This window comes from Sapajus apella, unplaced genomic scaffold, assembly GCF_009761245.1.
Source record: "Sapajus apella isolate SASKATOON/1434 unplaced genomic scaffold, GSC_monkey_1.0 scaffold56, whole genome shotgun sequence".
Classification (NCBI taxonomy): Eukaryota; Metazoa; Chordata; class Mammalia; order Primates; family Cebidae; genus Sapajus; species Sapajus apella.
In genome coordinates, this window is record NW_022436996.1 from 8,761,615 (window position 1) to 8,787,558 (window position 25,944).

Consider the following 25,944-nt stretch of genomic DNA (forward strand, 5'->3'; position numbering starts at 1 on the left):
TCTAAAATGACTCTGGGACTCTAACTTAAACAGCTGTGTGGGATGGTGCCACTGACTGAGGCAAAGACTCCAGATGGAGAATGCAGAGATGATGGCTGCAGGGAGATTGGGCATTTAGTGTTGCCCATGTTGGGTCTGAGACGGTGATGGGGATTCCAAGATCCTATGCAGTAGGATCCAGGGATATATTTCTTAATGGACTTTTGCTTATGACGACAATTAATCCTCATTGTGACTGGATTTATCCTCCTATCTAAAATAGCCAAAAAATTGAAAAATATAGGAAACAACACTTTCAAGACATTGGACATCAAGAAGCAAGGGACAGTCCTCCCTGAGCAATAAATCCAGAACAAAGCTCAAGAATATTTATGTAGATATTAAAATATTCAGCTGCCAACAAGATAAAATTCACAATATCTGCAGCCAAAAATTACTAGGTATGAAAGAAGTAGGAAACCACCACCTATAATTAGGAGAAAAATCAACCAATAGAAACTGATCCGGAAATGACACAGATGTTAGAATTAGAGAGAAGGTTATTTAAATAGTCATTATACTTGCATTCTATATGTTCAAAAAGTTAAGTCGTGGTATAGACTGAATATTTGTATCCCCCTCAAATTCATATGCTGAGATTTCAGCCCCAAAGGTGATGGTATTAGGAGGCAGGACTTTTGCGAGATGATTAGATCATGAGAGAGAACCCTTGTGAACAGAATTTATGCCCTTATAGAAGAGGCCTGAGAGAGGGGACCCTTGTGTCTTCTGTGATGTAGACAGCAAGAAGATGGCTGTCTATGAACCAGGAAATGGGCCCTCACCAGACATGGAATCTGTGGTGACTTGAACTTCCCAGCCTCCAGAACTGTGAGAAATGCATTTCTTTATAAACTACCCTCTCTCTAGTAGTTTGTTGTAGAAACCAAGTAGTTTCATGGAAGCTTTAAAAAAAGAGTATATGGCTGGGCGTGGTGGTTCACACCTGTAATCCCAGCACTTTGGGAGGCTGAGTTAAGAGGATCACAAGGTCAGGAGTTCGAGACCAGCCTGGCCAATATGGTAAAGTCCCGTCTCTACTGAAAATACAAAAATTAGCCAGGTGTAGTGGCAGGTGGCTGTAGTCCCAGCTACTTGGGAGGCTGAAGCAGAAGAATCGCTTGAACCTCGGAGGCAGAAGTTGCAGTGAGCCAAGACTGCGCCACTGCAATCCAGCCAGGGCTACAGTGCAAGATTCCTTCTAAAAAAAAAAAAAAGTATAATAATGGGGGAAGAAAACAGACTCTTTTTGTCTACTATACTCCCAACACTCCCGATAAAATACTGTGGTCACCAAAATGCGGGGCTGCTTTTCCCCATAAAGCAATTCTCCAATTTTCTACAAACACCAGCTGGGTGTTCTATAGTTCAACGAATTCTGACACCATCTAATGGAGTTAGAATGAGATCCCACGAGATAAGGGCTTAGTCACATGTTTGACCTCACTTTGGCTGCCAATTTTGAGTGCAAGCTTCCAGTACTTCTGACAGGCTGGCTATACATTGGGAGTTCCTATAACCTCCTCGTATTTGGTCTTTTGCTAGAATGGCTCACAAAACTCAGGCAAGCGCTTAAACTTATTACTTCATTTTAAGGGATATTACAAAGGATATGGACATTACAAAGTAGCCAGAGGGGACAAAATGCTAGGTATGGAAGAACCAAAATAATGAAGCCAGATGGAGAGGTACATGGAGCAAGGTACATGGGAAGGGGCATGGAATTTCTGTGCCCTCTCCAGGCATGCCACCTTTCCAGTACCTTCACATGTTCAGCAATCTAAAAGCTCTTTGAATGAAACCTGGGCACAAGAGACATGAAGAAAACAATACCAAATTACATTATAGTCAAATTATTCAAAACCAGTAATGAAGTGAATGTTAAAAGCAGCCAGAGGGTACAAAATGCTAGGTACGGAAGAACCAAAATAATGATGACAAATATTTTATTAGAAATAATGCAAGAAAGAAAACAGTAGAGCAACATCTTTAAAATTCTGAAAGAAAAAGAACTCTCAACCTCATTCTATACGGAGTGAAAATACCTTTTTGAAATAAATGTGAAATCAAAGCATGTTAGACATAATAAAGTTGAAAGAATTCACCACTAGGAGACCCATAGTGAGGCAAATGTTAAAGAAATCCTTTAAATAGAATAAAAATGATACCAGATGGAAATATGAATCTATAAAAAGAAATAAAGAGCATCCAAAATGGTAACTACGTGGGTGCATCTCTATACTTTTTCTTAAATTTTAGATCTGTTGAAAGATAACCAACTGTTTTTTTGTTTTGTTTTGTTTTTTTGAGACAGAGTTTTGCTCTTGTTGTCCAGGCTGGAGTGCCATGGCGCCATCTCAGCTCACCACAACCTCTGCCTCCTGGGTTCAAGTGATTCTCCTGCCTCAGCCTCCTAAGTAGCTAAGATTACAGGTGCCCATAACCATGCCCAGTTAATTTTTTTTGTATTTTTAGTAGAGATAGGGTTTCTCCATGTTGGTCAGACTGGTCTTGAACTCCTGACCTCAGGTGATCCACCCACCTTGGCCTTCAAAGTGCTGGGATTACAGGCGTGAGTCACCGTGCCCGGCCTATAACCAACTGTTCAAGCAAAAATAACAATGTAGTGTGATATTTACAGCACATATCAAAGTATAATATACAATAACAATAGCACTAAGTTTGGGAGGGGAGAAGTTGAAGTATATCATTGTGAAGTTCCTAAACATGCAATGGTATCATATCACTAGAAGATAGTCTAAGTTAAAGGTGTATAGTATAAACCATAAAACAATGCTAAAATAACACAACAAGGAGTTGTAGCTAATAAGATGACAAAGGAGGTAAAATAAAATCATTAAAAAATACTAAGGAAATATAGAAGGTAGAAGATGAGGAAAAGGGGAATTAAAAACACATGAAACACATAGAAAGCACAAAGACAATATATTTAAATTTAACCATGTCATAAATCTCATTAAATGTAAATGGTCTAAAGACTCATATAAAAGACAGAGACTGTCAGATTTGATAAAAAAAAAAAAAATCAAATATCTACATGCTGCCCCAAAGAAATATACTTTTAATATAAAAACATAAAATATACTAAAATATATAGCATGCTAACAGTAATCAAAGGAAAGCTGGATTATCTATGTTAGCATTAGAAAAATTGGTTTTTAGACAAATTATTACCACAGATGAAGACAGTAAATCCATATTGATAAGGGGTCAATTGATCAAGAGAACATAACAATCCTAAAAGTTGATGCCCCTCATTAACAGAGATTCTAAATACATGCAGTAAAAAAAGTTCCTGTATTAAGTTGATTAGGATAATGCCTCCATCTGCACCCATGTTGCTGCAAAGGCCTAGATTTTATTCTTTTTTATAGCTGTGTAGTATTTCATGTTGTGTATGTATCACATTTCCTTCATCCAATCCACCATTTATGAGTAACTACATTGATTCCATGTCTTTGTTAAATAGGCCACTTTCTAGAAATGCATTTTATTTATTTGAGACAAATAAATTTCTCAATCACTCAAATAAATGCCTCTGTCACTCAAGTTGGAGTGCAGTGGCATGATCACAGCTCACTGCTGCCTCAACCTCCCAGTCTCAAGCAATCCTCCTGCCTCAGCCTCCTCAGTAGCTGGGACTACAGGTGCATGCCACCACACCTTGATAATTTTTTATTTTTATTTTTTAGAGACAGGGTCTCACTATGTTGCCCAAGCTGAGATGCATTTTAAACCAAAAAATACAGATAAAAGTAAACAAATACAAAAATAAAGACTATGCAAACACCAATTATAAGAAAGCTAGAGAGGCTATATTAACAAAGTAGACTTTATAATAAGAAATATGTCCAGCAATAAAGATGGATATTTCATAATGATAAAACAGTTAATTCATTAAGAAGATGTAAGAATCTTAAATGTATATGTACCTAATTAGAGTTCCAAAATAAATAAAGCAAAAACCAAGGGAAGCATAAAGAAAACTGACAAACACAATTTTAACTGGAGATTTTGGTACTCTTTCCTTAGTAATGAGTAGCACAAACAAGCAAAAAAGTAAGAATAAACCACACTATTAACCAACTTATCTAAATTGTACTTACGTAACACAACATCCAACAACTGCACAATCACAGTATCACTGAAATAATGGGTGTTCTGTTTCTTCTATTCCACTTCAAAACCTTATTATTATTATTTTTTGTCTTAAATGCACTAGCTCTAGCTTTCGGTGGTTTTAAATAGAAATAAACTACCACACATCTTTGTCTCGTTTCGTTTTTAAGAGAATGCTTCTAACGCTGCACCATTAAGTATGATGGTTGCTGGTTGTAGACTTTGGGATTTTAACTAGTCTTACTGTTTTAACAAAAAGGATTTCTTTAATTCTTTCCTTGCTTTTTCCCTTTTCAATAAGAGTGGACCATTGCTGTGGAAGCCAGAAGACCAACAAGAGAGAGTAGCCAGTGACAGAGCTCCACATGGCTGTGAATTAGCTCATCTCCTCCAGCGAGAAAGATAGATAGAATCTGAGTTCAGAAGAATATGCATGCTTAGGTTTGGAGAACTGAACACCAAAACAGCAAGAGTTCATTTGACTGGTGCTACCTCAAGTAATTTATATTAACCCTGTTGTTAGTTATCTTTGCCAATTTTGCTGTGTTTACTTCCCTCCAATAAATATTTATTGCAGCCCAACTTTTATGCTCAATGTTGTTTGGCACTGTAGAAAAACACAAAGAGATTGCATTTTCCTTTGTGAGCTTCTGTGCATTCTGACTTTGGTCTCCATGATACAGTTATCACAGGCACTGCCACCATCTCATGGGATCCTTTGGGTGGGTGTTCTTTCTCTACATTTTTGAGATCTGTATAGCCTTTTGATGTCAGCAGTAGCCTTAATGTAGGATGTTGGCCAGGGGCCAGGTTCACTTTGCAGGACATGTGGTGCTGGGCCTCAGGGCAGGGGTCTGCCGAGCAGAGGAGACATTTCTTGTTCTTGCTGCTCCAGTTGTGCTTCTGGCCTGAGATTCTTTGGGACAGCTGGGGAAATTCCTGGGCTACACGGTGGGGGTCAATTGATTCAAATTATTGGTATGGGCTTTCTTGGGTTCAGTCCAGACCCTGCAAAAAACCAAGAATAGTTGAGATGAGAATAAAAAGAGAGGAGATGGACAGAAAAGCCCCCAAATCCATCCACCAGGGTAAGGGTGAGGGTAGAAAGAGAGGATGTGGGTACATATTCAAGTCAGTGGACTTTAAGGAGGAGATGAAGGAAGAAAGGAGTGGCCAACCTCTTGGTGATGATTCTTCAAGCAAGTGCCTTCAAAGTAGCCCTGAGATGGCAAGTTGTGAGCTGAGGGGGCTTTTGGGGGCCCAAGTAGGGAGGGATCTATAAGGAAGAAGAGGGCCAAAAGGGCTAATTTGCTGTGAGGCAAAATTTCCAAATCTCTAAAACTGCCTGAGTCAATGTAAATTTCAAAGCATAGATGTGTGTTGCAACACAGGTGAAAAGGTATTTATTAGACACTCCTAGAAGCTGAGGGGGTATAGCTCAGGGGTAGAGCATTTGACTGCAGATCAAGAGGTCCCTGGTTCAAATCCAGGTGCCCCCTGGAAGGAGTCTCTTTTAAGTACTGGAGACACATATTAATTAGTACCTTCAGGTTGCCCCAGGTCCTATGGCAGATTAAGGGGAGGTTGGTAGGAAGGAAGTGGAAAAAGAAGACATGGAAAGGAATCTAGTCATCTATGGGCTGGGCCAATGCAAAGTTCCAAAACCAGGAATGTGGTTCTAGCTATGATCTTGTTATTAAGGTGATGTGAACTCAGGCGGGCCTTTAATGACAGTCTTCATTTCTTCTTTCAGGCATATAACATGCAAGTACAGACTAAAATCAAAGTTGCCAAACATGTCTGAGCACCCGAATGCCATCTGGAGATTCTGATTTGTTAGGTCTGAGAAGTTTTATTTTTCGTTCATTCCATCACCCCGCATCACAGAAACACCAGATGATCTCCTGGGCTGCAAAATTTAGCAACCACTTACGAAGCACGTACCAATTATTAATGTGCAGTTTGTACCACTTGCTCAAGTCCGGAGACACAGAACACTCACACAGCAAGTTAAGCAAAGCAACTTTATTCCTCAGACAGGCAAAGGACAACAGAAGCCTGGGATTTAGGGTGAGCTGGTCCCCCAAGGCTCAGGAAGCTGCCCAGGGCAGATGGGAGTCTCACCTATGTGTGTCCCACTTCACACTGCAGCTGAGGGACCCTGAACAGCCTCTGCTCTTGGTTTTCTACCGCAATGGCAATTTGGATCATTGGGCTAAAGTGCTGTAGGGCGTCCTGTTCTAGGTGTGATGGGAACAGAGTCCGGGTTTAGGATAGTTCCTCCTTATCTCAGGACACAGCACTCCCAGCACATTCTCCAGTTATTCTGAGAACTACAACCAAGAAAAGAAGGAAGCACTGGGTTGGCCAAGGCCATCTGAGGACTTGTCCTGTTGGGTCATTTAAAAAGCCTTTCTAGGATAATGTTAATGGCTTTCCAAGCTGATGTCTTTCCCATTGAGAGGAGAAGCTGTAGGCCTGTGGATTGCCAGGTTGAAGGGGGCTGGGGTTTAGAGGAAAGAGGAGAGCATGAATGGGTTGTCTGCAGTGGGGCTGTTCCTGTGGACTGACCAAGAAGAAACTGAGGTGTTGATGTGGCTGCACAGGCACTTATCAGAAACAGTTCTGGCAAGTGAAGGGTGCAACTCAAGGTTGAGCATCTGCCTGCAAACCAAGAGGGCTCTCGTTCAAATCCATGTGCCTCCCACACCCCTTCAGTTCTCTACTTATTGAACAAAATCCTTTTCACCTCTGGGGTCTGGAACGGTGTTGCATTCTTCCTGCAAGGAAAGAAGAGAGAATAGACAGCAGAGAGCTTTGCCAGAAAGCCTCTGTAGTTTCTTGTAGGCCCCAGTGAACTTCTCCAGGCGACTCTGTCCCCTCATTAATCCTTAACCTCAGAGCCTTGAAACAGGCCTAACTGCCCCATAGAACTGAGGTTTATGGTTTTTCTTGAATAAACCTAGAAATTGACCCTCCCCTTCTTGAAATCCAAGGCAAAATTTACATTTGTGTTATCTGAGCTCCTTTCTCAGGAAACCTACCAGCAGTCTTCCCAGATAGTATCAAGAAACTGAAATTTACCAGATCCCCACATTTGAAAAGTGAGATGCCAGACCCCTCAACCATCATGACCATCTAGATGGCCACCTGCCACCTGTTGGCCAACTCCTCTTCCTTGCCCCTCCCTAATCCCTGTTTTCCCATAGGAGGCTCCACACTATGCCCTGGGGCTACTTCCCTGCCCCTTGTGTTCATGTGTGGACCCCAGTATCTGCTTCATAAGGGAATCACCAGATGTGCATGTTGGGGGGCATGTTTCCCACCCGAGCAGAGCCTCCCAGTGCCCACTGGGGCAAGTGAGCTGCAACGTCTTCTCAGGGAGGTGAACAAGGTGAAATGCTTAACGCTGACTGTTGGAATCTGGGAGAAAGACTGGCAGAGGCAGTGGTTTCCCCTGTGTCTGAGTCAGTGCTCAATTATTCCTTGTGGCAGCATCCCATGGGTGACTGGTTGTTGCTCGAGAACATTCTTATTTCAAGTCAATAAAACCACATCCTTACCAAAAGAGAGACATCTGTTCAATTCACTTCTGCAAGCGGTATCAGACCTCCACGTGCAGGTTTACTGCCTCATTTTGTACCACTTGAAATTCTGATTTGGGACTCAGGACCTCTGTTGCCCAGCATGCTCTGCTGGGTTCACTGCATTTAGTCTCTCCATAGACTCAAAAGTAACAACAGCTGAAAGCAAAGATTGAAAAGAAACAAAAAATTCTAACAATTAATTTTTTAAAAAAGAAAAAACAAAAAGATCTGAACCCAATTCTGCTTAACGTTTTCTCCCCAAACAAGAATATAATAGTCCATAATAACATAATTGTAGCTGCAATCTGCTTACTCCCATAAAATATTAGCCTAAGAAACAAACACTGCTACCTTCTAAGGGGCAAATCAATTTCTTTGCAAGTTTTGAAGAGTGAGGAAGGAAGTTGGAGCCTCACGTAGGAAGCCTGGCCTTGCTCTTGCATAGCTACAGGCAGGAGCCATGCAGGAGGGAGGAGCCTCAGCACTGTCCAGCATCAAGAGTGGGCCCTGGAGTGCGTGGGGATGGGGAGCCTGGGGAGTGGAGCAGCAAGGGTGGGGCAGGGACTAGCAGGGGAACAGGAGGCCAAGGATGGAAGGGCTTTATAGTCACCACGCAGAATATGGATCCATGCAATGCAGCTCAGAGCTACCCTCTGTCCTTTTTGGCTCTCCAGGCTTCTGTTTCCCCTATGTCCTCTGCATCCAGGTCTCTCATTGGCTGGCTCCACACCAGCACTCTGGCTCTGCACCCTCCTCTCCTCCCCACTTCACCCCTGGGCCACCTGCTCTCTAGGTCCCCTCTAGGAAGGGGAACCCCGTTAGACTAACACCTCCAGCCCCCATAAGTAGCTCAGGAGGGGGATGGGCCTGTGGGGCTGGACAGCCCTGAGTCTACCTGACTTTCTGGAGCAGACCTCGGGCCAGGCAGAGGCTGTGTCTGCTCTATGCCAGGGTCTATGACTTGGCCTGGTGGGAAAACAGTGCATCGTCCCCAAGATGACTACCTTTCTCCTTTAGAGGAGCACTGGGCAATTTAATTAACTCTTATTTTTTTGAGGACCCAAGACATATAAAACCTTCTTTTTGAGGTAATTTCTGGAAGCTGCATTCATCTGGACTTTACAATGGGAGATGAGATTTGAATGATGGTGAGGGATAAGGGCCCATGTGGGTAGGGCCAAGAGGGAGAAACGGGAGCTTGGGATGAGGCACTTGCCAAAGCTGAAGCAGGCTGCATTAAGGCTCCACAGTGCATACAGATGACCCTCGTGCAATGAGGGAGTTAGGGGTGTTGACACCCCTCCCCCACGCCAACTTGCAGTCAAAAATCCAGATAAAACTTTGACTCCCCCAAAACGTAACTACTAATAGCCTACTGATGACTGGAAGCCTTCCTGATAACATAAACAGTCAATGGACACATATTTTGTATGTTCTATGTGTTATACACTGCATTCCTACAATAAAGAAAGCTAGGGAAAAGAAGACGTTATTAGGAAAATCATAAGGAATGGAAAATGTATTTACTATAGAATAAGTGGAAGTGGATCATCATAGAGGTCCTATTCTTTGTCATCTTCACTGAGTAGGCTGAAGAAGAAGAGGAAGAGGCGGGGCTGGACTTGCTGTCTTGGGGCAGCAAAGGCAGAAGACCATCTCTGTGTTAAGTGGGCCCACAGTTCAAACCTGTGATGTTCAAAGTTAACTGCAGTTTTATTTACAGACTTTACAGATTCAGGACCAGCCTTCCTGGGTCAAAGAGCTGAGAAGTGCAGAACCGTCTTTGCTGATTAAATGCAAGCCCAGACAAAGGGTGCTTGGACTGGAAACAAGACCTTTTGGTCTGCACTCAGCTACTATACCCTAGTACTGGCACCTGGGCTGGCCAAGCAGTATCTCTGACTCTGGGAGCTGAGTCCCATGCTCTTCTTGCCTGCGGCTCTTTCTTCACACCTAGAGTGGCTTCGGCTTACTACCAGGTCTGCTCCCCTGCTAAGAGGCCAAGCCTTGCTTCCCGTTCCGTACCGTCTTCCGGCCATTTCAGCCGGCGCTCCTCAGCCTGAAGTCTTCAGCTCCTTGGAGGGCAGGTGGATAGAGAAGCTAGAACCATTTCGTCAGATCTCACCTGGGCTCTTCTGGTACTTAGGGAGCTACTGTAATCTGAAAATCAGCTCACCTTCTGCGAATCTGATGGGCGTGCCTCTCTGTAGAAGGTAACTTCTCCAAGAGACAGTTTGTACATGTGTTGCTGACGGGGACTTAGGAAGTCCTTCAAACATGTCTGAAGGGGAAAGGTCCAGTGACTTGGTGTTTGTTCCTCCCAGCAGGACCTGAATAATCCCTGGAGAGGGTCTCTGCTGCTGGGCAGGCAGAGGCAGGGTGCTCTGGCCTAGGGCAGCAAATACTCCAGGGGCTGCATAGCCACCTCCACCCTAACGCCGGCCTTGCTGGAGACCCCCTGCCTGTCCTAATGTGGGAAGGGAGCCCTGATTAGGAAGTGTGAATAGTCCTGTAATTGGGAAGATCTAGAGTTATGAAATAATGTTCATTTTTTGAAACTGTGTCTTTGAGTGAATTCAAACATTGCAGAAAGGTGAGACCTAAACATGGTGCTTATGATGAGACTCTGCTTGGGGGGCATCTGAGCAGCCAGCCAGCTCCCACCCTGATGATATTGCCACTGGGTTACAAGGCATGGAGTTTCTCAGGATCATCACAGGCAGAGGTGTGCAGTGAGAATAAAACAGGAGTCATGTGCTTTTCTTTCTTTTTTTTTTTTTTTTGAGACGGAGTTTCGCTCTTGTTACCCAGGCTGAAGTGCAATGGCGCGATCTCGGCTCACCGCAACCTCCGCCTCCCGGGTTCAGGCAATTCTCCTGCCCCAGCCTCCTGAGTCGCTGGGATTACAGGCACACGCCACCATGCCCAGCTAATTTTTTGTATTTTTAGTAGAGACGGGGTTTCACCATGTTGACCAGGATGGTCTCGATCTCTTGACCTCATGATCCACCCGCCTCGGCCTCCCACAGTGCTGGGATTACAGGCTTGAGCCACCGCGCGCAGCCGTCATGGGCTTTTCATGGGGATCCAGAAATAATCAGACAACTGAGGCCTTTGAAGCTGGGACCGTGACTTCTGACATCACTAACAAAGCTTTAGGACTCAGGCCTAGACCGCCCCTTCTCTAACAGGACCTCACTGATAGCCAACCTGATCAATGGCTTTCCTGTTCTTCTACAAACACCTGTACCACATCACTCGTAGTTTCTGATCACTCATCACTCAACATACTCATATCTTTTATGGCCATTCTTTGTATGTCTTTTCAGCTTCCCCCTCTGCTGTCAGCTTCTTTTCCCTTTCTTGGCATCTGTTATGTCTATGGCATCTTGAAAAGAGAGAATCTGACTGGTCATTATCCCTGTGCAGGCAGAACTGCAGGTCACTGGTTCACTTGTATATTAGCTGGGAAGAGAGGAAAACGTCAAAGAAACGAATCAATATCCTGAGAGAGATATGAGAAAGTATTCCATCTGTTAAACAAGACACATAAAAAGGGTCAATTATGGAACAGATAATGCTTAGAAATTATAGAAAGGATACAGGATATAAAAAATTAAATAGAAAGTTTGAAAAATAAAGTTGAGGCAGTTTCCCAGAAAGTAAAATAAAACAAAAAGACAAAGGAAAATATAGTAAGAGAGATAAAAATAATAAAGTTAGAGGTTAAAACCAAGATGTGTGAAAAACAACTAGTAGGCTTGGTGCAGTGGCTCATGCGTATAATCCCAGCACTTTGGGAAGCCCAGGTAGGAGGATCACTTGAGGCCAGGAGTTCAAGACCAGCCTGGACAGTTCAGACCCCTGTTTCTACAAAGAAAAAAAATTAGTTTGTCATGGTGGGGTATGTCTGTAAGCCTAGCCATTCAGGAGGCTAAGATGGGAGCATCACTTGAAGTCAGGAGTTCAACGTTATGGTGAGCAACACCCTGTCTCAAAACAAACAAACAGCCCTTTGTCAGATGGGTAAACTGCAAAAATTTTTTCCCATTCTGTTGGTTGCCAATTCACTCTAATGACTGTTTCTTTTGCTGTGCAGAAGCTGTGGAGTTTGATTAGGTCCCATTTGTCTATTTTGGCTTTTGTTGTCAATGCTTTTGGTGTTTTGGTCATGAAGTCCTTGCCTACACCTATGTCTTGAATGGTTTTGCCTAGATTTTATTCTAGGGTTTTTATGGTGGTAGGTCTTATGTTTAAGTCTTTAATCCATCTGGAGCTAATTTTAGTGTAAGGTGTCAGGAAGGTCTCACTTATAGGCGGGTGTTGAACAATGAGAACACATGGACACAGGGAGGGGAGCACTACACGCTGGGGTCAGTTGGGGGCAAATAGGGGAGGGACGGCGGGGGGTGGGGAGCTGGGGAGAGATAGCAAGGGGAGAAATGCCAGATGTAGGTGATGGGGAAGAAGGCAGCAAATCACACTGCCACGTGTGTACCTATGCAACAATTTTGCATGTTTTTCACATGTACCCCAAAACCTAAAATGCAATAAAATAAGTAAATGGGGAAAAAACAAACAAACAAACAAACAAATAAACACACACACACTAATAAAAGTCCCAAAAAGAGAACATGATGGACAGGAGATTATACAAGAAGATTACGCATAATGAAAGGACTTGGCTATCCATTAGAAAAGATTCTCCAAATGCCCAGCACAATGAATAAAAAATTATCCTCATCAAATACATCATAGTGTGATTACAGAATATCAGGACAAAAGGGAAGATCATCAAGGCTTAAAAACGGAAAGAAACAGGTGATGACAAAAGATAGACGATCACAATGGCACCTGACTTTTCAATAGCAATACTAGACACTAGAAGACAACAGGAAAAATCCTTCACAATATGAAGGATTATAAGTTGAAACTAGAAATCTATGTCTACCCAGACTGCTAATCAAGTGTGTAAGTAGAATTATGGACATTTTGAGGAATGCAAAGTCTTAAAAAAATTCACCTCTACTCACCATTCCCAGAAAACAACTGGAGGATATCCTCTGCCAAAATGAGGAAGTAAATTAAGAAACATTCGAGACTTGGAACCGGGAAGAAGAGACTCGCACGTGGGAGACAGAGATGGAGAGAATGTCCCGGTGAGGGTGGAGGCAGTCCTAGGGCACGGGCTGTGCAGCAGGCTCTCCAGGGCAACCAGAACAAACACAGCAGGAAGCTGCAGAGTTACTGGAAAACAAGAAGTGGAGACGTTAATTATCTAACAGCTTTTACAATGTGGTAAGTTGTTTTGACAGGCATTTCATGGAGCAATGAAAGGTTGTGGAAAATCATAGATGTTCCAAGAAAACTGGGCAGTTGAAAATGTGAGGGTATCATTAACTTGAGGAAAAACAAAAAGTTCTATCAGAACTCTTAGTTCAGCTTAGGGTTATGTAGATTGGCCATAAAAACTGTTGACCCCATAATAATTAAAACATGGAAGATAAAATTGAACAAAGGGTAAATATATAGCATGTTATCTAAAAAGTTGAGATACACAGTAAACAAATTAGAAAACAGAAGAGAAGAAGCCACATGAGTTATAATCCTCATCTACAAAAATAAGTCAGATAATGATGTCTAAATCTGATAAATGATACATAGTATATTATGACACATTTATATTACTTAAAATCATAGAGGCAAACAGACTAGAAGAAACAGCCAAAAGGGTGGAGAGTGGCTGCCTCTGGGTGGCAAGAGGGAAATACAAAGGATTGAGGTTTCTTTTATTATAAGCTTTAAAAGCAGTGTTTGACTGTCAAAAATAGTTGCACAAGATACTTAGATTAAAAAATATATATATATGTAAGGTTAAAAACAGTCGTGCACTGGGGATGGAGGTGCGGTTCAGGGTAGAGCTTTCCACACTAGGAGCAGAGTTTTCTGGCCAACACCTGAAGGAGCTGTGTGGTCCTCATGCTATGTTGTCTCCATGATGCTTCCCAGGACTACTCTCTGATACCAGTCAGGGCCTGGGAACTTCCCCAACGGTTTCATAAATCGGATTTAATGCAAACATCCCAGACTAAGAGAACTTCAGATGTCGGTATTGCATGTGTCTCAATTTTTGTCACCAAACTGCTATTTTGCAGTATAAACAAGAAGAAATCAGACATGTAGACCTAAATGCTGTTCCAGCAGTAAATGGAAACGCTCCTCCCAGCTGCTGCTGTCACCACAGACTGAGGGAAAGGGGGAAGACATACAGGCATGTGAGCGGAAGCTAGGGTTTGGGAATTGGGGATGGACTTCTCTGGGATGAGTCTGTGTTAGAATCAGTTGCTGGTCTTACTCTCTAGAAACAAGTAGGAACTTCCAATGTGCTGCAGGACTGCTGGGTGTGACTACCAACATGAAAGGTGCTTATTAGACACCTGCAACAAGGAGGGGGTATAGCTCAGGGGTAGAGCATTTGACTGCAGATCAAGAGGTCCCCAGTTCAAATCTGGGTGCCCCCTACTGCACTTTTTCTATTCACACAAGCTATTTATGTTCTTCACAGAAGCTGTTGGTCATATTCCAGTTTCTTTTCATCCATTCCACCTATGATTTTCCCTGGAACTGGAAGCTACAGGTCAGGCCAGCCCAGCTGCAACCTGGCTGGATAACTTCTTCCCCTCTCTTCCTGCACCAGCTCCATAGGTATCCCTCATATTCTTGGTATCTAGCTCCCTCTCCCCCTATATATGTAATTTCTCCAACTCGATTGGATTCTCAAATAGAAGGTGGAGATTGTGATGCAGAATGCTTCTGGGGTTTTCCAGGGCAGACTAGGTAGTTGTACTACAGCAGATACCTAGAAACAGACAGCGAATGGTACCCCAAGTTATCACCCTACTGCTTCCTTCCCACAGCAGCTGTTTGGTGTACTGGAGTGGTGGCCGGACCAAGGGAGAAACATCACAGCACCCGGCACTTCCATGCAGGGTAGATATTTTCCCCTGGATAATTGCTTTCTCCCACGCCAGGGCTCACAACCTTGCTTCAACCTTGTAGGCCAAAAGCCTGGCTCAGTTACTCCAACAAGGGAGACAGAGGCTCTGCAGTGTTCTTTTTCTGAGATGGAGACTTACTGTCACCCAGGCTGGAGCTCAGCAGTGTGATCTCTGCTCACTGCAACCTCTGCCTCCCGGGTTCAAATGGTTCTCCTGCCTCAGCCTCCTGAGCAGCTGGGATCATAGCTGTGTACCACCATACCCTGCAATTTTTTGTATTTTTAGTAGAGACAGTGTTTCATCATGTTGGCCATGTTGGTTTTGAACTCCTGACCTCAGGTGATTTGCCCACCTCGGTCTCCAAAGTGCTGGGATTATAGGTGTGAGCCATTGTGCCCACTAGAATTCTGAGTTTGTCTGTGGGCCACAAGGAGTCAGGCCTGTGCCCTAAAATGAAGCAACCAGTCAGGCCATTTGTTTCAGGAGGTCATTTAGGAGACATTACAGAGAATGGTTTGGAGTTTGCCAAAAGACAAGGACAGGAACTGGTGTTATTTTCTGAACCCCTACTATGTGCTAATAGCATACTAGGCAGTTTATCATGTTATCGTATTTGTCCTAGGAAACTTAGCCCTGGTTAAGAAGAAGAAACTGAAGTTTATAGAGTTAAATACCTTGCCCAGTGACACAGAGTAAGAAAAGGAATCCAGAGGAGAAAAGGAAATCCAGAGAAACTTTCAAGATAAAATATATAGGACTTGGTGACTCATCAGATGTAAGGGATGAGGAAAATATGAGAAAGAGTTGGGAAATAAACATTCCTTTGTTCCAGAAAGAAATATGGCGGTAGCTTCAGTGGAAAGTGGCCAATACAACCTAACTTAGGGTAGAGACTGGGCATGCTTTGGGTTGGGGAAGGAACAAGACTGAGAAAGAATTCAATCAGTTCAGTTATAGGGACAAGAGTACAGATGGGGTGGTTTGCTTTGGAAGAAAAGAGGAGAATGTTTTCCCTGAGGCAGAAGAGAAGGGGCTAATAACAGCTGAAGAGAGATGTCTCTGTGGCAGGGTGGGAAGCCGAGGAGCTGAGGTCTGGCTGCTTCGATTCTCTCCGTAAAGCAGAGGTAACGCATCGCAAGGACAGAGCGTGGGGAGACAGCAGGCTGCTGCTGAACCTGCAGTCTGAGCAGAGGGACCTGGACAGTGCAAAGAGGAGGGTGTCGTTCTGGTGGAGCTGGGATCCGGCGCTGCTCCTCTCTGGACTCCACCTCTCAATGGGCACTGAGAAGACTGATGTCCCCAGGCACACCTGTCCCTGCCTAAGTGGCCACTGGGAAAGCGCCAGTGATTTTACTCTCCAGCTCTTCATGTTTTAAATCTATGCAGATCCTGGCCCAAGGTGCCTAACTCACTCTCAGGAGTAGACCAGGTTACTGGTTTCCTTGTGTGTAGCCCAGTTCTACCTCCTGTCAGTCACACATTACCATGTTTTGGGTGATCCTTTCAGTGGAGGAATCCATTTGCTCAGGGGACACTTGCAGATTTTTACCACTTCATCCCAGGCTTGGCTGCAGTGGACTCTCACCTCTAAACTGTGAGGATTTCTGTATATGGTCTCCAAAAGAAGACAGTAAAGGAGATAAACAGAAACTAGAACTTGCCAGACAAAGAAGATAGGAAATTTAATCAAAAGTGTTACCAGCATAAACATGGAATATAAATCATTAAATCCCCCATTTAAAAAGCAAAATATTTCACTGGATTAAAAAAAAAAACCTATATCTTGCTCATGAGAGAGGATATAGAAATGTTAAAAATAAAAGAACAGAAAAAGGTATCTGTATCTATGACAATTATATATGATGTAGCTATATTAATACCAGACAAAATATTTTTTGACACCTGAAGCATTACCAGGGATAAAGAGAGTCATTTTGTATTGATAGTTCAAATTCACCAAAAACATATAGTAATTCTAAATTTGGTATACCTAATAACGTAGCCTCAAAACATAATAAGCAGAAATTAACAAAACTGAAAAAGAGAAATGGACAAATCTCCACTGGAACTTTCACGTGAGAGATCTTAAAAACTCTTGTGAATTTGTAAACAAGCACACACAGTATCAATAGGATCCAGAAGATTTGGACAACATGATTAACAAACCTGACCTGATTAACACGTAAAGAATCTTGCACTTAACTGCAGGACATGCATTTTTTCCAAGCACATGTGGAACACACACAAATATGAATTGTACACTGAATTACAAAGCCAGTCTTAACAAATTCCAAAGTATTGAAATCATCAAGAGCATGTTTGCTGACTAAAATTAAGCTAGAAATTAATAACATCAAATAACTAGCAAATCCAACAAATACTAGGAAATCTTCATGTTTAGAAACTAAAGCCGGGCGCAGTGGCTCAAGCCTGTAATCCCAGCACTTTGGGAGGCCGAGGCAGGTGGATCACGAGGTCAAGAGATCGAGACCATCCTGGTCAACACGGTGAAACCCCGTCTCTACTAAAAATACAAAAAATTAGCTGGACATGGTGGCGCGTGCCTGTAATCCCAGCTACTCAGGAGGCTGAGGCAGGAGAATTGCCTGAACCCAGGAGGTGGAGGTTGCGGTGAGCCGAGATTGCGCCATTGCACTCCAGCCTGGGTAACAAGAGCGAAACTCCATCCCAAAAAATAAATAAATAAATAAATAAATAAATAGAAACTAAAAATTCTACTTCTAAATAACCCATGGGTCAAAGAATAAATTGTAATAGGAATCAGAAAATATTTTGAACTAAATAATAATAGTAGATATTGAACTTTATCAGTTGCAGCTCTAGAGTACTTAGTGGGCAATTTATGGCCTACCTAAATAATACTATCTTTTGCAAAGATAGTATTATTTTTAAAAAAAAAGGTTAAAATTAAAAACTAGGCATCTCTCCCAAAGGCATAAAAATAATAGTAAAATAAACCCAAGGAAAAAAATAAAGGAGAAAGTAACAAATTAATTAATGAAAGCACAAATTAATTAAGTAGAAAACAAACAAGAGAAAGGGTCAATAAAACTAAAATTGTTCTTTGAAACGAACAATAAAAGTAATAACGCAAACAAGATTGACAAAGTAACACTAATACCCAATATCATGAGAGAAAAGGGTACATTATTATAGTTTCCCCCAAATTAAAAAGATTATAAGATGATGTTATGAGCAACTTTATGCCAATAAAATATGGTATTTGCATTATGTGGAAAAATTTCTAGAAAAATAAAACTTACATGATGAGAGAAATTCTTTGTTTACTTGATGGTCTTGGCTCTCTCCCTCCTTATTAATCCACTTTAGTTAGATTAGTAGAACTAAGCTGGTTTGAAGAAAAAATATATAATTTTTTTAGCTGATACAGGTGCCATTATGCCAACCTCATAAGCCACGAGTGGCAATGTTCTGCATTCTCCTGTCTACCAGCAAGGCTGATTCTTTTACCAAGAAGCTTCTCCTGTTAAGTGCTCCCTCCAAACATCCCTGTAAATATAGATGTGGCACAGAGACAGAATGCCTCTTCTGGAGTACTTGCTGCAGTGTGTCTGTGTCCAGCTCAATAACATGTCTCCTTGAAATAAAGAGAGATGCACTGTGTGCAACTTTCCCAAATAAATCTTATTTTATCCTTATACTAGTGGCATTTGTCCTCAACATCTGGCTTAATTTTATCAAAATTGACACAGGAAGAAACAGAAATTATGACTAATCATAGAACTATTAAAGACCTTGAATTCATAATGAAATATTTTGCCATTAAAAAATTAACAAAAAAACTTCCAGGCACAGATAGTTTCAACACTTGTTCTACCAAACACTTCAGAAAGAAATAATGTAAGTCTTACATGGACACTTCTGGAGAACAGAAAACTAAAAACAGCGGTACCTTTCCCAACTCATTTTATGAGGCTAGTTAAAACTTGTTATAAAAAATAACAAAGACAGCTGGTCATGGTGGCTCACGCCTGTAATCCCAGCACTTTGGGAGGCTGAGGTGGGCAGATCACGAGGTCAGGATATTGAAACCATCCTAGCCATGGTGAAACCCCATCTCTACTAAAATACAAAAAATTAGCCAGGCATGGTGGTGCACACCTGTAGTCCCAGTTACTCAGGAGGCTGAGGCAGGGGAACTGCTTGCACCCAGGAAGCAAAGGCTGCAGTGATCTGTGATTGCACCACTGCACTTCAGTCTGCTGACAGAATAAGACTGTCTCAATAAAATAAAAATAGAAATAACAAAGACAATATAAGAAAACAGGACAATCTCACATATTAACATAGAACCCACTTTAAAAACATAAGCAAAAGTATTAATAAATCAAATTCAGCATTACATAAAAAAGAATAGCACAAAATAATCAAAGTAAGTTTATTTCAGAATGCAAGGCTGGCTTAACATTTGAAAAATCTATTACTGTAATTCACACACTATAGGATATAGTAAATGCTGTTGGTGCCCCACTGATATTCCTTCCGCATTTATCAGTTCTGCGGATGCAGGCCCCAATTTCCACTGTCAGCACCTGGAACTTTATGTCCGAGGGCATTCTCAGGCTGCACAAACATATAACAGGCTAAAAGGACCAAAGGATTTGCACCCAACCTTCAAAAGCAACCCTCAACCGATGACTGCTGGGACTAGATGGATAAACACACCAGTTGCCTTGTTCTTTTGGAGAGGATAACCCTACAGCATGCTATACAAACTCTCAAAGTCCCTAACAGTGTTAAGCTCCCATTGCCTATAACGGTAACTTGTCCCAGTATCCCACTGTGAAAGTTGTCAGAATGAAAATGGAGTCACTTGTGTTAAAACCCAACAAATGGAGCCAGGGAAGACCATGAAGGTAGGGTTCTTAATTATGAATTCCTGATGACAAGAACTGTCACAAAAGACTCTTGTAAAACCCACAGCTTTGCCCAGAGGCCATTGCAACCTTACACACTTACAAAAAATACTTCTGCAAGGACATACACACAGCAAAAGCCTGACAAACCTTGGACTGTTGCCACCCTTGTCATTGATTGCTGTAACCAAGAATTGTTTCTCCAAAACAATTAATATAATCCTTCTCATTTTGCCTTTAAAAACTTTCCCTTACCACAACCTCCTCAAACACACAGTTTACTGTGACACCTGTATTCCCATTGCCAAAGCTCATTCCCTAAGTATCATTTCCTTTCAGAGAACTTCCCTCTGTCTGTTATGTAGGTGGGCATCACCTTTTATTGGCTTCTTTCCTTTCTCTGACTTACCACTCCCTCCTGGTGTTGCTTGAACTTATCTCCCAGATAAACTACTTGCTCTTAAATTCTAGTTTCAGGGTCTACTTCTAAAGAAATCCAAACTAAGACGAGACTAAAGGAGAAAAATTACAACATCAAAATAGATGAAGAAAAACATCCAATCAATTTCAACACACCGTCACGATTTTTAAAAATTCTTGGCAAACTAGGACAAATATTCTACCTGCTTACTATGCTACGAGGTGTCTATCTAAAATGTAAAAAGAAATATAATGGTGGGATGTTGAAAGCTTTCAATTGAAAACTGAATGCAAGACAAAAGTGTTCTTAAATAAAAGAGAAATGGAAACTGAATTGAGAAGCAAAAGGCTATGAAAAAATCACCAAATGTATTTTCCAAATAAATCAACTAAGACATTCCAGAAATGAAAACTATCAATGCCTTCTTTTTCATTTACTTTTAATTAAAATACAACTGTAAGTTGTATTTTACAGTTCAATGTAGTGCCCAATTAATTTGTACACATGCACACATATGCACCTACCTCCTGAATCAAGATATAGGAAATTTCCAGCACCTCGGAGGGTCCCCTGGTTCCCCTTCCCAATTGCCCTCTCTCCCCAAAAGGTAACACTATTCTATCACTATGGACTAGTTTTGCTTGCTCTTGATTTTATATACATGGAATTGTACTTACCCCTTTCAATCTGCCTTCCTTCACCCAATCTCATGTCTGTAAGATTTATCCATGTTTTGCCACTGTAGTGGTACTTTGTTCTCCTTCATGAGTGTGTTGCTGTTCCTGGCCTTTTAAATGTCTGTTAAAATTTTAAAATCAACAAATCAATATCCACTAAAAAAAGTGTAATTTTGGTTGAAATCACTGTGGGTCTATAAATAAAGATGAGAGAACTGATATTGTTACTATATTTAGTCTATCATTCCACTAATTTAGTATATCCTATCATTTTTTAAACAAAGTATCATTTTCAATGACATTTATAGTTTTCTATGTAGAAATCTTGTACAACTTTACTTTCATTCCTCTGTAGTGGATATTATGTTGTAAATAGAATTGCTTGAAATTTTTATTTCACATTTCTGTCATACAGAAATAAAACTGATATTTGTGTTTTCATCTTGTATCCAATGACCTGCTAAATTCACTTATTAATTCTAATAGTTGATCTGTATATTATTTTGGATTTTCTGCATGCACAATATCATCTGTGAATAATGACAATCTTATTTCTTCTATTCTTGTCATTCATGCTTTTTATTCCCTTTGAATATAAACGGTAACTCCAGGTATCAGTTCCTTTTTCCCAATCTCAAAGAAAGCCTTTCCAATATTTCCTCCTTGAGTGTGGCGCTTACTACAGAGGTTTTATAACACCCTTTATCAGACTAATAATGTTGCCTTCAATAGTAGGCTGAATACTGGCCCCAAAATATATCAGGTCCTAATCGCTGGAACCTCTAACTGTCACCTTACACAGATAAGGAGTCTTTACAAATGTGATTAAGTTAAAGATCTTGACATGAGGAGATTATTCTAGATTATCTGGATGGGCCCTAAATGCAATAAATCAAAAGTATCTGTATAGGAGACAGGCAAACAGAGATTTGCAGAGAAGAAGGCAATATGATCACAAAAGCTAAGACTGAAGGGACGTGAGTACAAGCCAAGAAATACCTGCAGCCACCAGAAGCTAGAAGAAGCAAAGATGGGCTTTCCGCTAGGGATAGTGGTGGGAGTCCAGGCTGCTGACTCCTTGGTTTAGGCCTGGTGAAACTCATTTTGGACTTCTGGCCTACAGAACCTGTCAAATAATAAGTGAATAGTTTTAAGCCACCGAGTCTGGTTGTTTGTCGCAGCAGCCATAGGAAACTACAACATCTATCCACATTAGGCTAATAGTTTTTAATCATAAATAGATGTTGAATTTTTCAAAAGCTGTTTGTTCATCTATTAAGATGATTGTGTGATTATTCTTCTTTATTCTGTTAATGTAATGAATTATGTTAATTGATTTTCAAATGTTAACTTTTAATTCCTGGAATAAATTCTGATCAGTCATAATGCTTTATCCTTTTAGATATTGTTGGATTCATCTGTTAATATTTTGTTTAGGATATTTTCGTCTAGTTCACAAGATAGATTTACCTGCAATTTTCTTCTCTTGTCTTTATCAGGTTTTAATATCAAGGTTATATTCTCCTCATGTAATATGTTCAAAAGTATGCTCTATGCTTCTCATTCCCTGAAAGATTGTATCTAAGATTGATGTCAGTTCTTCCTTACATATTTAGAATTCACCAGTGAAGCCATCTGAGACTCAAGTTTTCTTTCTGGGAAGGCTTTTACATAGAGAACTTCTTTAACAGATATAAGTGAATTCAATTTTCTATTTCTTCTTTGTCAGTTTTGATAAATTATATTGTTAGGAATTTGAAAATTACATCTATTTTTTTCAAATGTATTGGCATCAAGTTGTTCATAAAATCCTTCTTTTATCTTCTTTTCTCCAGGATCTGAAGTGCTTTCCCATTTTATTATTACTGATATTGGCTATATATAAGAGACTGTTCTTTTCTCAATGTGGGTTTTGGTGCCTTGTTTTTTCTCTCTTGATCAGTCTTGCTAATGGCTTATCAATTTTGTTAGTCTTTTTCACTGATGAACATTGGCTTTGTTGATTCTATCTATAAATGTTTCTGTTCTTATCTTCATCATTTATTTACTTTCTAAATCCTTTTTATAGATATATAATAGTTGCATATATTTGGGAGGTACATGTGATATTTTGATATTTGCATATAATGAATAATGATCAAACCTGGGTAATTTCACCATCCATCGCCTCAAACACTTATCTTGGGAACATTACAATTCTTTTCTCATAGCTATTTTGAAATCTATGATAATTATTGTCAATTATAGTTTCCCTATTGTACTATGACACACTAGATCTTATTCTTTTGATCTAAGTGTGTTTTTATACTCCTTAACAAACTTCTCTTCAGCTTGCCCTTCCCATATCCCTCCCCAGCCACTGGTCACCACCACCCTACTCTCTACCTCCATGAAAGTCACTATTTCAGCTCCCACATATGAGTAAGAATATGCAATATTTGTCCTTCTGTGCTTGGCTTATTTCACTTAACATAATGACCTCCAGTTCCATCTGTCCTGCTGCAAACAATAGGATTTTATTCTTTTTATATGGCTGAATAATATTATGTTGTGTATATAGACCACATTTTCTTTATTCATTCATATGTTGACAGTCACTTAGGTTGATTCCATATCTTGGCTATCGTGAATTTTGTTGCAATAAACATAAGAATGTGGGTATCTCTTCAATATACTGATATCCCTTCTTTTGGATAGATACACAGCAGTGGGATTGCTGGGTCGTATGATGGTTCAATTTGTAGGTTTTAGAGAAACCTCTACACCGTTTTCCATAATGGCTATATGACTTTACACTCCCACCAATAGTGGATGAGGATTCCCCCTTCTCCACATCCTTGCCAGCATTTTTTAAAAATCTTTTTTATGATAGCCGTTTTAACTGGAGTGAGACAATATTATTTTGTGCTTTTGATTTGCATTTGCCTAATTATTAGTGATGTTGAGCAGTTTTTCATATACCTTTGGCAATCTGTACCATTTGTATGTCTTCTTGTGAGAAATGTCCATTCAGGTCTTTTGATTTTTAATTAGGTCATTTGGTTTTTTTGCTATTGAGTTGTTTAAGGTCCTTACATATTCTGCTTATATGTATATGTATATATATGATCAGACAGATTGGTAGTTTGCAAATATTTTCCCCATTCTTTATGTTGTTTCTTCACTTTGTTGATTGTTTCCTTTGCTGTGCAGAAGCTTTTTAGCTTAATGTAATCCCATTTGTCGTTTTCCTTTTGTTGCCCATGCTTTTCAGGTCTTACTAAAAATAATCTTTGCCCAGACCAATGTCTTTGTAGTGTTTCCCCAATGTTTCCTTTCATAGTTTTTGACCTTACCTTTAAGAATTTAATCCATTTTGATTTGGCTTTCGTGTATGGTGAAAGATGGGAATATAGTTTCGTTCTTCTGCATACAGATATACAGTTTCCCCAGCACCATTTATTAAAGAGACTGTCCTTTCCTCAATGTATGTTTTGGTGCCTTTATCTAAAATGAGTTAGCTGTAAGTGGGTTTATTTCTGGGTTGGCTATTCTTTTCACTATGTGTCTATTTTTACGTCAATTTCATGCTGTTTTGGTTACTATACCTTTGTAGTATAATTTGAAATTGGGTTGTGTGATGCCTACAGCTTTGTTCTTTTTTGCCTCAGAATTGCTTTAGCTATTTGGGATCTTTCGTGATTCCACACATATTATAGGATTTTTGGTTATTTATGTGAAAATGTCATTGGTATTTTGATGGGGATTGCTTTGATCTGTATATTGCTTCAGGTAGCACAGACATTTTAACAGTATTGATTCTTCTAATCCATGAGTATGGGATTTCTTTCATTCTTTTGATGTCCTCTTCAATTTCTTTCATCAGTGTTTTATCATTTTTCTTGTTGAGATATTTTACTTCTTTGGTTAAATTGAGTTCCAAGTATTTTGTTATTTTTTGTAGGCTGTTGTAAATGGGATTGCTTTCTTGACTTATTTTTCAAATTAATTACTGTTAGTGCATAAAGATATACCTGGCATTTGTATGTTGATTTTGTATCTTGCAATTTTGATGAATTTGTTCATCAGTTCTAAGTTTTTAGTAGAGACTTTAAGTGTTTCTAAATATAAGATCATATCATCATCAAGAAAGGATAATTTGGCTTCTTCCTTTCCAATTTGGATGCCCTTTATTTCTGTATCTTGCTAACTTGCTATGGCTCGGACTTCCAGTACTATGTTGAATAGAAGTGGAGAAAGTGAGCATCCTTGTCTCATTCTAGATCTTAGTGGAAAGGCTCTCAACTTTTCACTATTAAGTATGACATTAGCTGTGTGTTTGTTATACATGGACTTTATCATGTTGAGGTACATTCGTCTATACCCAGTTTGTTGAGGGATTTCATCATGAAGAGATGTTGATTTTTATTGAATGCTTTTCAGCACCTATTGAAATTATCATATGGTTTTGTCCTTAGTTCTGTTAATGCAGTGTGTTACATTTATTGATTTATATACCTTGAACCATCTTTGCTTCCCTGGGATGAATCCCACTTGATCATGGTGAATGATTTTTTTAATGTGTTGTTGAATTCCATCTGCAAGTATTTTGTTGAGTATTCTTGCATCTATGTTTATCCGTGATATGGGCCTATTGTTTTCCTTTGTTGTTGTTGTGTCCTTGTCTGGTTTTGGTATCCAGGTAATGTTGGCCTCCTAGAATGAGTCTGGAAGTATTCCTACCTCTTAAATTTGTTGAAATAGTTTGAGTAGAATTGGTATTAGTTCTTTAAATATTTGGTAGAATTCAGCAGTGAATTAATCATGTCCTGGGATTTTCTTCAATGAAAAAGTTTTTATTACTCTTTTGCTCTCATTACTTGTTGGTATGCTCAGGGCTTTTTTGCTGTTTCATGGTTTAACTTTCGTAAGTTGTATGTGTCCAGCAATTTATCTTTTTCTTCTAAGCTTTCCAACTTATTGGAATATAGTTGTTCATAGTAGTCTTTAATGATCTTTTGTATTTCTATGGTATCCCTTGTAATGTTTTTATTTATTTATTTATTTGGGTTTTCACTCTTCTTTTTGCAGTCTAGCTAAAGATTTGTCAATTTTATCTTTGCAAACAACCAACTTTTTGTTTCATTTATTTTTAAAAATATTTCTTTTTAGTCTCAATATCATTTTTTTTTTTTTGCTCTGGTC

At 40.2% G+C, this 25,944-nt stretch overlaps 1 long non-coding RNA gene and 2 other non-coding genes across 6 annotated transcripts; 2 read left to right on the forward strand and 1 right to left on the reverse strand.

Moving 5' to 3' along the window:
• Positions 1-3,856: 3,856 nt before the first annotated feature.
• Positions 3,857-14,943, reverse strand: LOC116527895. Of its 4 annotated transcripts, none has more exons than XR_004258778.1 (3): positions 8,118-10,520; positions 6,304-7,922; positions 3,857-5,187 (listed from the first exon to the last, which is right to left on the reverse strand). It is a non-coding gene; the product is annotated as an uncharacterized LOC116527895 (long non-coding RNA). The 4 variants fall into 4 exon arrangements; XR_004258777.1 differs by lacking the exon at positions 3,857-5,187 and adding an exon at positions 12,800-14,943 and having other exon boundaries at positions 6,190-7,922; positions 8,118-9,452; XR_004258776.1 differs by lacking the exon at positions 3,857-5,187 and having other exon boundaries at positions 6,190-7,922; positions 8,118-8,297; positions 9,294-10,520.
• Positions 5,607-5,678, forward strand: TRNAC-GCA. Its single transcript has one exon. It is a non-coding gene; the product is annotated as a tRNA-Cys (tRNA).
• Positions 14,216-14,287, forward strand: TRNAC-GCA. The gene has a single exon. It is a non-coding gene; the product is annotated as a tRNA-Cys (tRNA).
• Positions 14,944-25,944: the final 11,001 nt, after the last annotated feature.